The sequence below is a fragment of the Galeopterus variegatus genome, unplaced genomic scaffold (assembly GCF_000696425.1).
Source record: "Galeopterus variegatus unplaced genomic scaffold, G_variegatus-3.0.2 Scaffold18596, whole genome shotgun sequence".
Classification (NCBI taxonomy): domain Eukaryota; kingdom Metazoa; phylum Chordata; class Mammalia; order Dermoptera; family Cynocephalidae; genus Galeopterus; species Galeopterus variegatus.
The window spans coordinates 1-9,648 of record NW_007744707.1 but is presented as its reverse complement, the minus strand read 5'-3'; the positions used below and the strand labels follow the sequence as shown (position 1 = coordinate 9,648).

Below are 9,648 nucleotides of genomic sequence, written 5' to 3'. Positions count from 1 at the left end.
TACAAAGTTGTGCCTAAAATCTATCTGTAATTTTGAAAGAATAGTAACATAATGAAAATACATGTACATATTCAGGGGCCAATAGTAAAGTAATGACATCACCATAGTATTTACCTGAAGGGTTTCTTCATCATAGCAGGTATCTTCACTGCAAGTAGCAATCATTAGTCTAAATTCTATATTTATCACTTTCTTTGATGTTCTTTTTTTTTACTAGGTTGAAATCTGTGAAGGAAATTATCAGTATTTGATCCTATTTGTCCAGTGGAAATGGCAATAGAATTAAATGTCATTGTCTTATGACCCCTGTATGTATTCCTGTCCAATTTATACATTTGCTTTTTTCAAAACTTGTTAAAAGTTTAATATTATTGTTTGAATTTTGTGTTCTGAATGTTTTTACATTATTGCACTTTAAAGATTCAAGCATGTTACTGGGTATACCAGTATTTAATTTATTTTTAATACAGTATATTTTTACATTATGTATGGTGACTTTTCAAAATTGGTATTCTTTCTGATATTGATAGAAACTTTGATTGTTAATATTTTTCTGCTGTTATGAATAAATCTTTTAAATATTCTTGTATACGTCTCCTTATGGAAATGAAAAAGAGTTTGATACTTGGGGTGGAATTATTCAGGGTAACAAAGTATCTATTCTTTGAGTAGTTCCAAGTAGTTTTCTTTAGTGGGTGAATCTCTTTGCATACACATTAAAAGTTCCTAGTGATCCACACAATCACCAACAGTTTTTAATTTATGCTGACAACCTAGTGGGTTTAAAAATCATTTTGTTAAATGGCACAACTCTTATTACAAGATTGAAAATCTTTGTTTCATAAGTGTATTTGGGGTCCATTTATTTTCTTTCTGTTAAATGTTTCTTTGTGATATTTCTACTGAGCTGTTCATCATTTTATTTGTAATTCACATGAGTTCTTTATGTAATCAGGATTTTAGTCTTAGTTATGTGTATTGAAATTTTCTCTTTAAGTGTGTGCCTTTTGTGGAGATAATCTTTATCTTTTTTTGGACAAACAAGTGCTTAGTCTATAGGTAGCTTAATTTGTCAATGTTTCATGTATTTTGGGGCCCTGTTGTTTAGTGGAAATGTGTTTATAATTGTTATACCACTTTGGTGAATTTACCCTTGTATCAATGTATATTGATTTGTCTAACCATTTTGACCTAATGTCTACTTTCCATTATTTGTATAGCCTCCCCAGCTGTCATTTGGTTACAATTTGATGAAATATATATCCCTACTGATAGAAATATAAATACTCTCACTTTTATCCTACTTTGTCTTAAATCTAAAGTAAGTGTCTTGCAGATGCTGTTGGATAATTTTTCATAACCATTCTGCCAAGCACTATCTTTTGTTTGGGCAACTTAATCCTTTTACCCTTAATGCAATTACTGGTGAGGAGGTACTTACTTCTGCCATTTTTCTGTTTGTGTTTTGTATGTTTTATAACTTTTTGTTTCCTATTGTCTCTGTTAATGCCTTATTTTATGTTTAGTTGAATTTTTTTTTTTTTTTTTTGGAATTGAACTGTACTCTTAATCTTTTGGATATATACCCCGTAGTGAGATTGCTGGATCATATGGTAGTTCTATATTTAGTTTTCTTGAAAAAACTCCATACTGCTTTTCATAATGGCTGTACCAATTTACATCCTCACCAACAGTGTACAAGGGTCTTCTTTTTGCAACATCCTCACAAGCACTCGTTACCTATTGTCTGTGTTTGTAATAGTTTTTTTATTGGTTATGAATATTCATGAGATACAAAGCTGATTGTCACCCCTTGTGCCCATGATGTGAGGGCCAGATTCATACTGGCAGCATACCCATCACCACAAATTGCATTTGTACCCTGTGTCCCCCACCCAATTATCCCCAATCTCTCTCCCCCTCCCCTATTCCCCCCCCAGCTCCACTTTGTAGCCCAAGGAATGTTCTCTCCCTCTGCAAGTCCGTCGCACGACTGTGGTCTTTCTTTCCTTCCTTCTTTCTCTCTTAGCTCTACGTATGTGTGAGTGCATGCGGTATTTATCCCTCTGTGCTTTACTTAGAAGTTCTAACAGGTGTGAAGTGATATCTTCTTGTGGTTTTTATTTGGATTTTGATGATTTTTAGTGATGCTGAGAACCTTTTCATAATTCTGTTGGTCATTTGTATGTCTTGTTTGGGAGAATGTCTATTTACGTCCTTTGCCCAATTTTATTTGTGAGAGTTTGTTGGTTGGCTGGTTGGTATTGAGTTGTGTGAGTTCCATTTATACATTTTCATATTAAGTGCTTACCTAATTGTCTGCCATCTTACATATTTGCTTGAATCTTTACACCAATATGTGAACAGATATCAATCTGCTAATCTCCTACTCTGACTCTAAAGTTCTAGGGACTTTTTCATCCTAAATAGAAACATTGTTTTGCACAATTTTGATAAATGTTCTAGAATTTTCTAAATTAAAAAAAATTCTGGGTGAAGAGGTGTATGATTAGCTTCTAGGTACCCTTCCATTTTTGGTTTTTGATATCCCTTTGTAAAGGTAATCTTTAAACTTGATCCTGGTTTCTGCCTATGAGGACTCTGGCAGAGGACATGGATGCATGGGCTAAGTCCCCAGTCTAGCCTTATCTGTTTATTAACCTATGAAATATTTTAAAAAACAGAATAGTACAGAATAACAGACAGGTGACTGTGTATCCATTTCCATAATTATTAAATTGTAACATCTGCCATAATTGTTTTCTTCTTAAAGTGCCATAATAGTGTGCTGAGTGATGACATTTCATTTAAACTCTGCTCCATTCTCAGAGGCAACTACAGTTTTGAATTTGTTGGGTCCATAAACATTGTTTTAAACTGTTTAAAATAATGTGTGTGCATATGTACGTGCAAGTGTTACAATTTAAATGCCCATCAGTTTAAGAAGAAATAAATAAATTGTGATGTTGTAAGACAGTGGTAAAAAGTGACAACTTAAATGTAATGAACCCTAATAAAAGGTACCCAGGCTGATAAGATATCAAACGCATTATCTTAAAAACCAACTGTAAAATGACATGTGTAATATACAAAAATTTTAAATGCAAATAATAGCATTATTTATAGATAGAATCATACTAAACATGTTGAAAATGCATGGGAATAATACCAAATTCAGCAGAGTGGTCCCCTGTAGGAGGAAAAATGCATTGAGAATATGAAAAAAATAACAGGGGATTGGCTCAAATAAATATAGACTATTTTATTTATTTGAAAATGCATAATACAAGTAGGGCAATAAATTTTAATTTGATGATGCTGAGTGGTGAAAATCAGGCTTTTGTTGCTTTTCTCTGTACTTCTTGGGATGCTAAAAATATTTCATAATAAAAAATAAAAATTTATAGTATCAGTGTAATTTTTAAACTTATTTTTTTCATACTACATATGCCATGTTAGGCAAATTATTTATTGTTTTGAGTTTGTGTTATGTGTGTTGATACATCTCAGTCTAACTTAATCATTTTTCTATGTATTTTATCTATGCCCATGCCAAATGAACATTGATATTATTTATTGATGTTCATGTGGCTTGTTTCCTCCCCCTGCTTGTACACATGAGCGATATTTCAGCACATGCAGCGCTCCCTGAAGTTTCCAGTTCTCATACCAGGGTTGTTCTTTCCTTTCCTCTTCTTTTGTTTTGTCCTACTCCTCATTATCTTTCCTGTAATGACCCGTGCCAGGTTGTACAGTCACATTCATGCCAGAGACACATCACTGAGAGGGTTCCATAAGTCATGCACTGTTATTGGTGATACTGTTTATTTGCTTTTTTTATTCTATCGACATCCCTAAAAGTTTTCATGATAATTCCCATAACACAAACGTGGATATAGACTTTTTTCACACAGTTGTAAAAATAACCTATTTCTCAAAGCAAGTGCTGAAACCTAGGATAAATGAAGGTGTGTCTGAGTCCAAACGGTTGTGTTTTGCTATGGTTGTCTGTTTTCACAGCTCTGTGCTTGGCTCAGATTTCCTTACTGGTGAAGCTGAGTTTGTCTAGGGCCATTCAGCTCTAAACATCAGAATCCTAATGAGCTCTTTGTCCTTAAAACATCTTTAAAGACTTTCTAAATCATTGGTTCTCAAGAATAATAGGCAATACATTGATGCACTCAGGACTGAACCAACTAATCCTTCCCTGTGTGAGAGGATCCAATGTCTCTGTTTTCAAGGATCTCATCTTAATCCACAAAATAAGACTATCTGAGAACTGATCATGAAACCTATCTTTGGAACACCCTCAAAAGCCAGTGTCCGGTGCAGTCTGACCCACACTTCATTGGAGCCCAACCGATGAATACCAACAAATTATTTCACTTTTCATCTGTTTTCTTAGGAGTCTATGCATTTCTCTCTTTCTTTCATTTAGCTGTTTTTAAATGCTGATTATATGCCACCTGTCACCTGAAGGGAAGAGCTCCCTTAGGATAAGACAGAGAATCTCACAGATATGGTTGCCCAGCTTCTCTTAGGGTTAATTGCTAAAGAAGATGGCTTGTGTTTCCATGGGGTTGTCTTAAGAACTTCAAGTTCAAAGGCAGTATTTTTTAATCTTTGCTCAGGTCCACCTGGCTGGATGCCTTTCACCTGTGCAACCAATTTCATAGGTGGAAGCAGACATACCTTGAAGGCAAGGGGAAAACTTGGGGGCTTTGTTCAGGAAGAAAATATTAAAGGTATAAAAGGAGATTATGAGATCTGCTGGATCATTTAAAGATGCCAATTCTGTACTATCTAGAAGTCCTAACAGAGGTTGGTCCACTCAACTCAGTACTCAGACGATCTGAGCTGAGCTCAGTCTTTGCCGATGACTAACTGTGTGTTTCACATCCACGATGTAACGTCACCTTAGCTAAGTGTCTTCATGGGTAAATGGGGGTGGGGGGAGCATGAACTGACACATCTGTAATTTGACAAGGCCTTCAATTGATTCTGAAGCAAGCCAGAGACTGGGAATCGTTGCTTTAGAAGACAGATTGCATAACTTTTGCTCCTCTTTTTGTTTGTTTGAAGGCATGTACTAAATCTGGTTGAAAATCCATGTCTTACACTTTGTTTTAAGGAACAAAGTTGGTGTTCAATAAAACATTTGTTTCAATATAGGGATTGGAGGGAAAAGGAGTGGGAAAAGAGGAACGGAAGAGAGAAAGTAAGAGGAGGGAAAGATTTGGATACTCATTTGGGTTCACGATAACATGAGAGTTTTGTTTTTGTTTTTTAAAAAAGTCGTTCTGAAAATTCACCATCCATCAAAACACCTGGAGGGTTTAAAAGAGGAACGGAAGAGAGAAAGTAAGAGGAGGGAAAGATTTGGATACTCATTTGGGTTCACAATAACATGAGAGTTTTGTTTTTGTTTTTTAAAAAAGTCGTTCTGAAAATTCACCATCCATCAAAACACCTGGAGGGTTTGTGAAAGCGTGGACTGTTCATCCTGATCCCCAGAGTTTATCAGCAATAAGTCTGAAGTGGGGACCAAGACTTCGCTTGTCCCCACTGCTGCTGCTGCTGCTGCTGCTGCTGGTCCATACGTTTTGTTGTCTTATTACACCACCTTTTCCATCAGATTCATNAAAGAGGAACGGAAGAGAGAAAGTAAGAGGAGGGAAAGATTTGGATACTCATTTGGGTTCACAATAACATGAGAGTTTTGTTTTTGTTTTTTAAAAAAGTCGTTCTGAAAATTCACCATCCATCAAAACACCTGGAGGGTTTGTGAAAGCGTGGACTGTTCATCCTGATCCCCAGAGTTTATCAGCAATAAGTCTGAAGTGGGGACCAAGACTTCGCTTGTCCCCCCTGCTGCTGCTGGTCCATACGTTTTGTTGTCTTATTACACCACCTTTTCCATCAGATTCATCAACAGCATAAAAGCTAGAAACCAAGCAGCTGCTTCAGGATTCCTTCTTCTGGGACTGGTGGAGGGTCCAGAATGGCAGCGCCTCCTCTTCAGTCAGTTCGTGTCCAAGTTCCCGGTCACCAGTCTGGGAAACCTGCTCATCATCCTGTCACCTTTCACTCCCACCTCCAAATCCCCATGGATTTTTTTCTCTCTGAGCTGTCCTTTACTGACACCTGTCTAGGCACAACATGATCCCAAAGATGCTAGTGAACGTCCAAGAGCAGAACCAGGGCGTCATTTACACAGCACCCTGGACCCACCCAGGTCTTCTTTGTCCTGGTTTTTGGTGGCTTGGGAAATTGTTTCCTTGCAGCAATGGCCTGTGACTGACGTGTTGTCATTTGCTACCCTCTGAGGTACGTGTTCATTATGAACCTCCGCCTCTGTGACCTGCTGATCCTAGTCTTTCTGTCTGTTACCATTGTGGACACCCTGCTGCACAGTCTGCTGGTGCCACTGCTGTCCCTCTGCGCAGACCTGGAATCCCCCTCTTCTGTGAAGTTGTTCAGGTCGTCAACCTTACCTGTTCTGATACCCTCATTAGTAACTTCCTGATATATATTTCAGTTGGCATATTGGTGGTGTTCCTCTGTCTGGAATAATTTCCTTTTATATTCACATTATCTTCTCTGTTTTGAAAGTGCAATCAGTGGGAAGAAACATAAAATGTTTTCCACTTTGTAGGTGTCACTTCTCAGTTGTTTCCTTGCTCTACGGGACAGGTTTGAAATGTACATTAGCTCTGCAGTTACTGACTCACCCAGATCATCTGCAGTGGCTTCAATGATGTACACTGTGGTCCCTCCAGTGATGAACCCCTTTATCTACAGCCTGAGGAACAGGGACATGAAGGGAGCCTTGAGGAAAGTCATCAGCACAATTTTCTGTGATGCGTCTTTTGCTTTGGACTTGGGTCTCTAGAGTAACTCAAAGCTACGGGATTCCACTTGTGTTAGACTCAAACACTCTTGCCTCCTCTAGGACACAGCTCTGCTCCTTCTCCCCATGGGTCAGCTTCTCTGCTTTGATTAGTTCATTTTCAATAGTATCCGATAGATTAGAATTCCTCTAATTAAAAAGAAAAAACCTCTCTGGACCCCACATCCTACTCTTGCTACAGGCTCATTTTTTTCTGCTCCTTTTATAGCAAAATTCCCCAGGAGAGATCTCTACGTTCCCAGTGTTTCTCTGTCCGTTTCCTTCTGAGGTCGATCTAACAAGCGTTTGTGACAGCACACCCAGAACTGCTCTCGCAGAGCTATCAGTGTCCTCTACCACGTTCAGTCCAGGGTTGGATTCTCTACACTTAACCAACTTTTCAGCAACCTTGACTCCCGTGAATGACTTCCTGAAATCATTTTGGATTTTCTTCCACCTTACTGGCTACTATGCTTTAGTCTCCTTTGATGTGTCTCCCGTGTCTTCCCAAACTTCAGACACTGGAAGGCCTCAAGGCTCAGTCCTCAGGTCTCTTCACCGCTCTAGGTACCTTTATTCTTTTGCAACATCATCCAGACTCATGGTTATAAATGCCACCCATACCCTGAGGACTCCCAAATTCATCTCTCCAGAGAGGAACTCTCCCTTGAATTTCTATGTCCAACTGTCCACATGACATCCCTGTGGGGATGCCTAATAGTCATCTCAAACTCAACATTTGTAAAACAAAAACCATGGTATTAATCCCCAAATATGCTGTGCACACAATCTTTCCTGTCACAATGGATGGCATCTCCACTTATTTTGGTGCTGAGCAGTTTCTGTCATTGACCGTCACCTCTGATTCCTCTTTCTCTTATACACTGTCAAGTCATTCAGAAAACCTTGTTGTCTATACCATGAAAATATATTTAGAAATCAGCCAAATCTCATCACCCCCACCATTACCACCATAATCCAAGCCACTACCAATTTAGATTATTCAAATACTGCCATAGCTGAACTTCCCTTCATCTGTCTTGTCATTAATAGGATTTGGATCAACCTGCCTGACCCCACCTCTTTGACCTCCTCCTTACTTTTCTCCCCTTTACTCGTTCCAGGTCTACCCGGCTGGACTCATTATATCCTGATGAGTAATTTTGGTGATTCTCTGTGCTGTGGTTTGAATGTTTGTCCCCTCCAAAACTCATGTTGAAAGTTAATTGCCATTGTGACAGGATTAAGAAGCGGGATCTTTAAGTTGTGATTAGACCATGAGGGCTCTGCTCTCATGAATGGATTAATGTCACAATAAAAAGGACTTCCAGGAATGAGTTTTCCCCTCTTCTGCGCTTCTCCCATGTGAAGGACGGTATCCTTCATCTCTGGAGGATGCAGCATTCAAGGCACCATCTTGGATGGGAAAGGGGGCCCTCATCAGACGCCAGACCTGGTTGTCTTGATATTGGACTTCCCAGCCTCCAAGACTGTGAGCCAATAGATATCTGTCATTTATAAGTTACCTAGTCTGTGGTACTGTTTTAGCATCGCAAAATGGACTAAGACACACTGTTTCAAAATTATTTTTCTTCCAACCTTTTAAATTTTTTATTTTCCACTTCTGTTTGAATGGGAAGGATTTTCTCTCTCCCTCTCTCTGTCGATCGGCTCAGTCTTTCTCATGTAGCAGGTTACCAATTGCTCTCACTAATCACTAGTCGGTTTTTCAGACCTGTATGCAAATTACTGATTCCTGCGCTTGTGGTTTTAGTAATATCACAAATCTAGCTACGAGCAGATAGTTTAATTCAATTGCTCCTTGGAAGCTTTGCTGAAACCTTCAGCAGCTTTCAGTTTCACATTCACGAGCTCAGGGAGGTAGACAACTTCTGTTTTTCTGCATTTCTCAAATATTGAAGCTCCACTTTTGCCTTTGGCTTCAAGCACTTAATCTCCTCTAAGGCATTCAGCCCTCATTACCTAGAAAGAGTAACTTCTTCCTTAGGGACATAAATCCATCGAGCCCTTTGGCTTTAATCAACTCACCATTTATGTTTGATTTATTTTCGTGGTACCTGGAAAGCTTTATCTTGTTTTATGAGCCAGCTGTATCTTTTATATCTTATCTATTATTTCATGTGTTTGAAGTGAATGGGCATAAGATGGTGAAAATGTTACAATGCTATCTTATCTCATGCTAGTATATTGAAAACAGTATTGATTTAAAAATGACATTTATATAGAAAGTTAACATGTGGTAAAATAAATTACTAAACATGAAAATATTGAATTCATTAAAGATGAAAAGTTTGTAATTAAGCTTAACATCTTCATCTATTAAATTATGGTTGAAATCTTACTAAGTCTACTACGAGTATGGATTAACCAGCATATTACTCTTTTCCAGTAACATTGAAATAACTCTATTAAAGATCGAGTCATAATTTCAAAACATAATTCCCAAATGTGAACAAAATATATACTCTGAAACATGATGATGAAGTTGAAAAAGGTGGTTATGAAACTCACAAATGGAATTGTCAAGTCTGTATATGTTGATTACAGTCAGAATTGGTTACAAATTATAAATTAGAATTTACTGTATTAAATAAACAGACTGAAGATTAAGGACCAGGAAACATTCACTGGCTCTTAGGTACACTTCTGATAGTCTGCATTTTCGCAATATCTCAGCTATATTTATAGACATATTTTGATGCCCACATGTATAAACTATGTGTCCACACCTAAAACTA

The 9,648-nt window shown here is 37.9% G+C and overlaps 1 pseudogene; it reads left to right on the top strand.

The window, feature by feature from the left end:
* The window catches only part of LOC103582942, a 9,225-nt pseudogene extending 2,333 nt beyond the window's left edge, over window positions 1-6,892 (top strand).
* The last annotated feature ends 2,756 nt before the right edge of the window (window positions 6,893-9,648 follow it).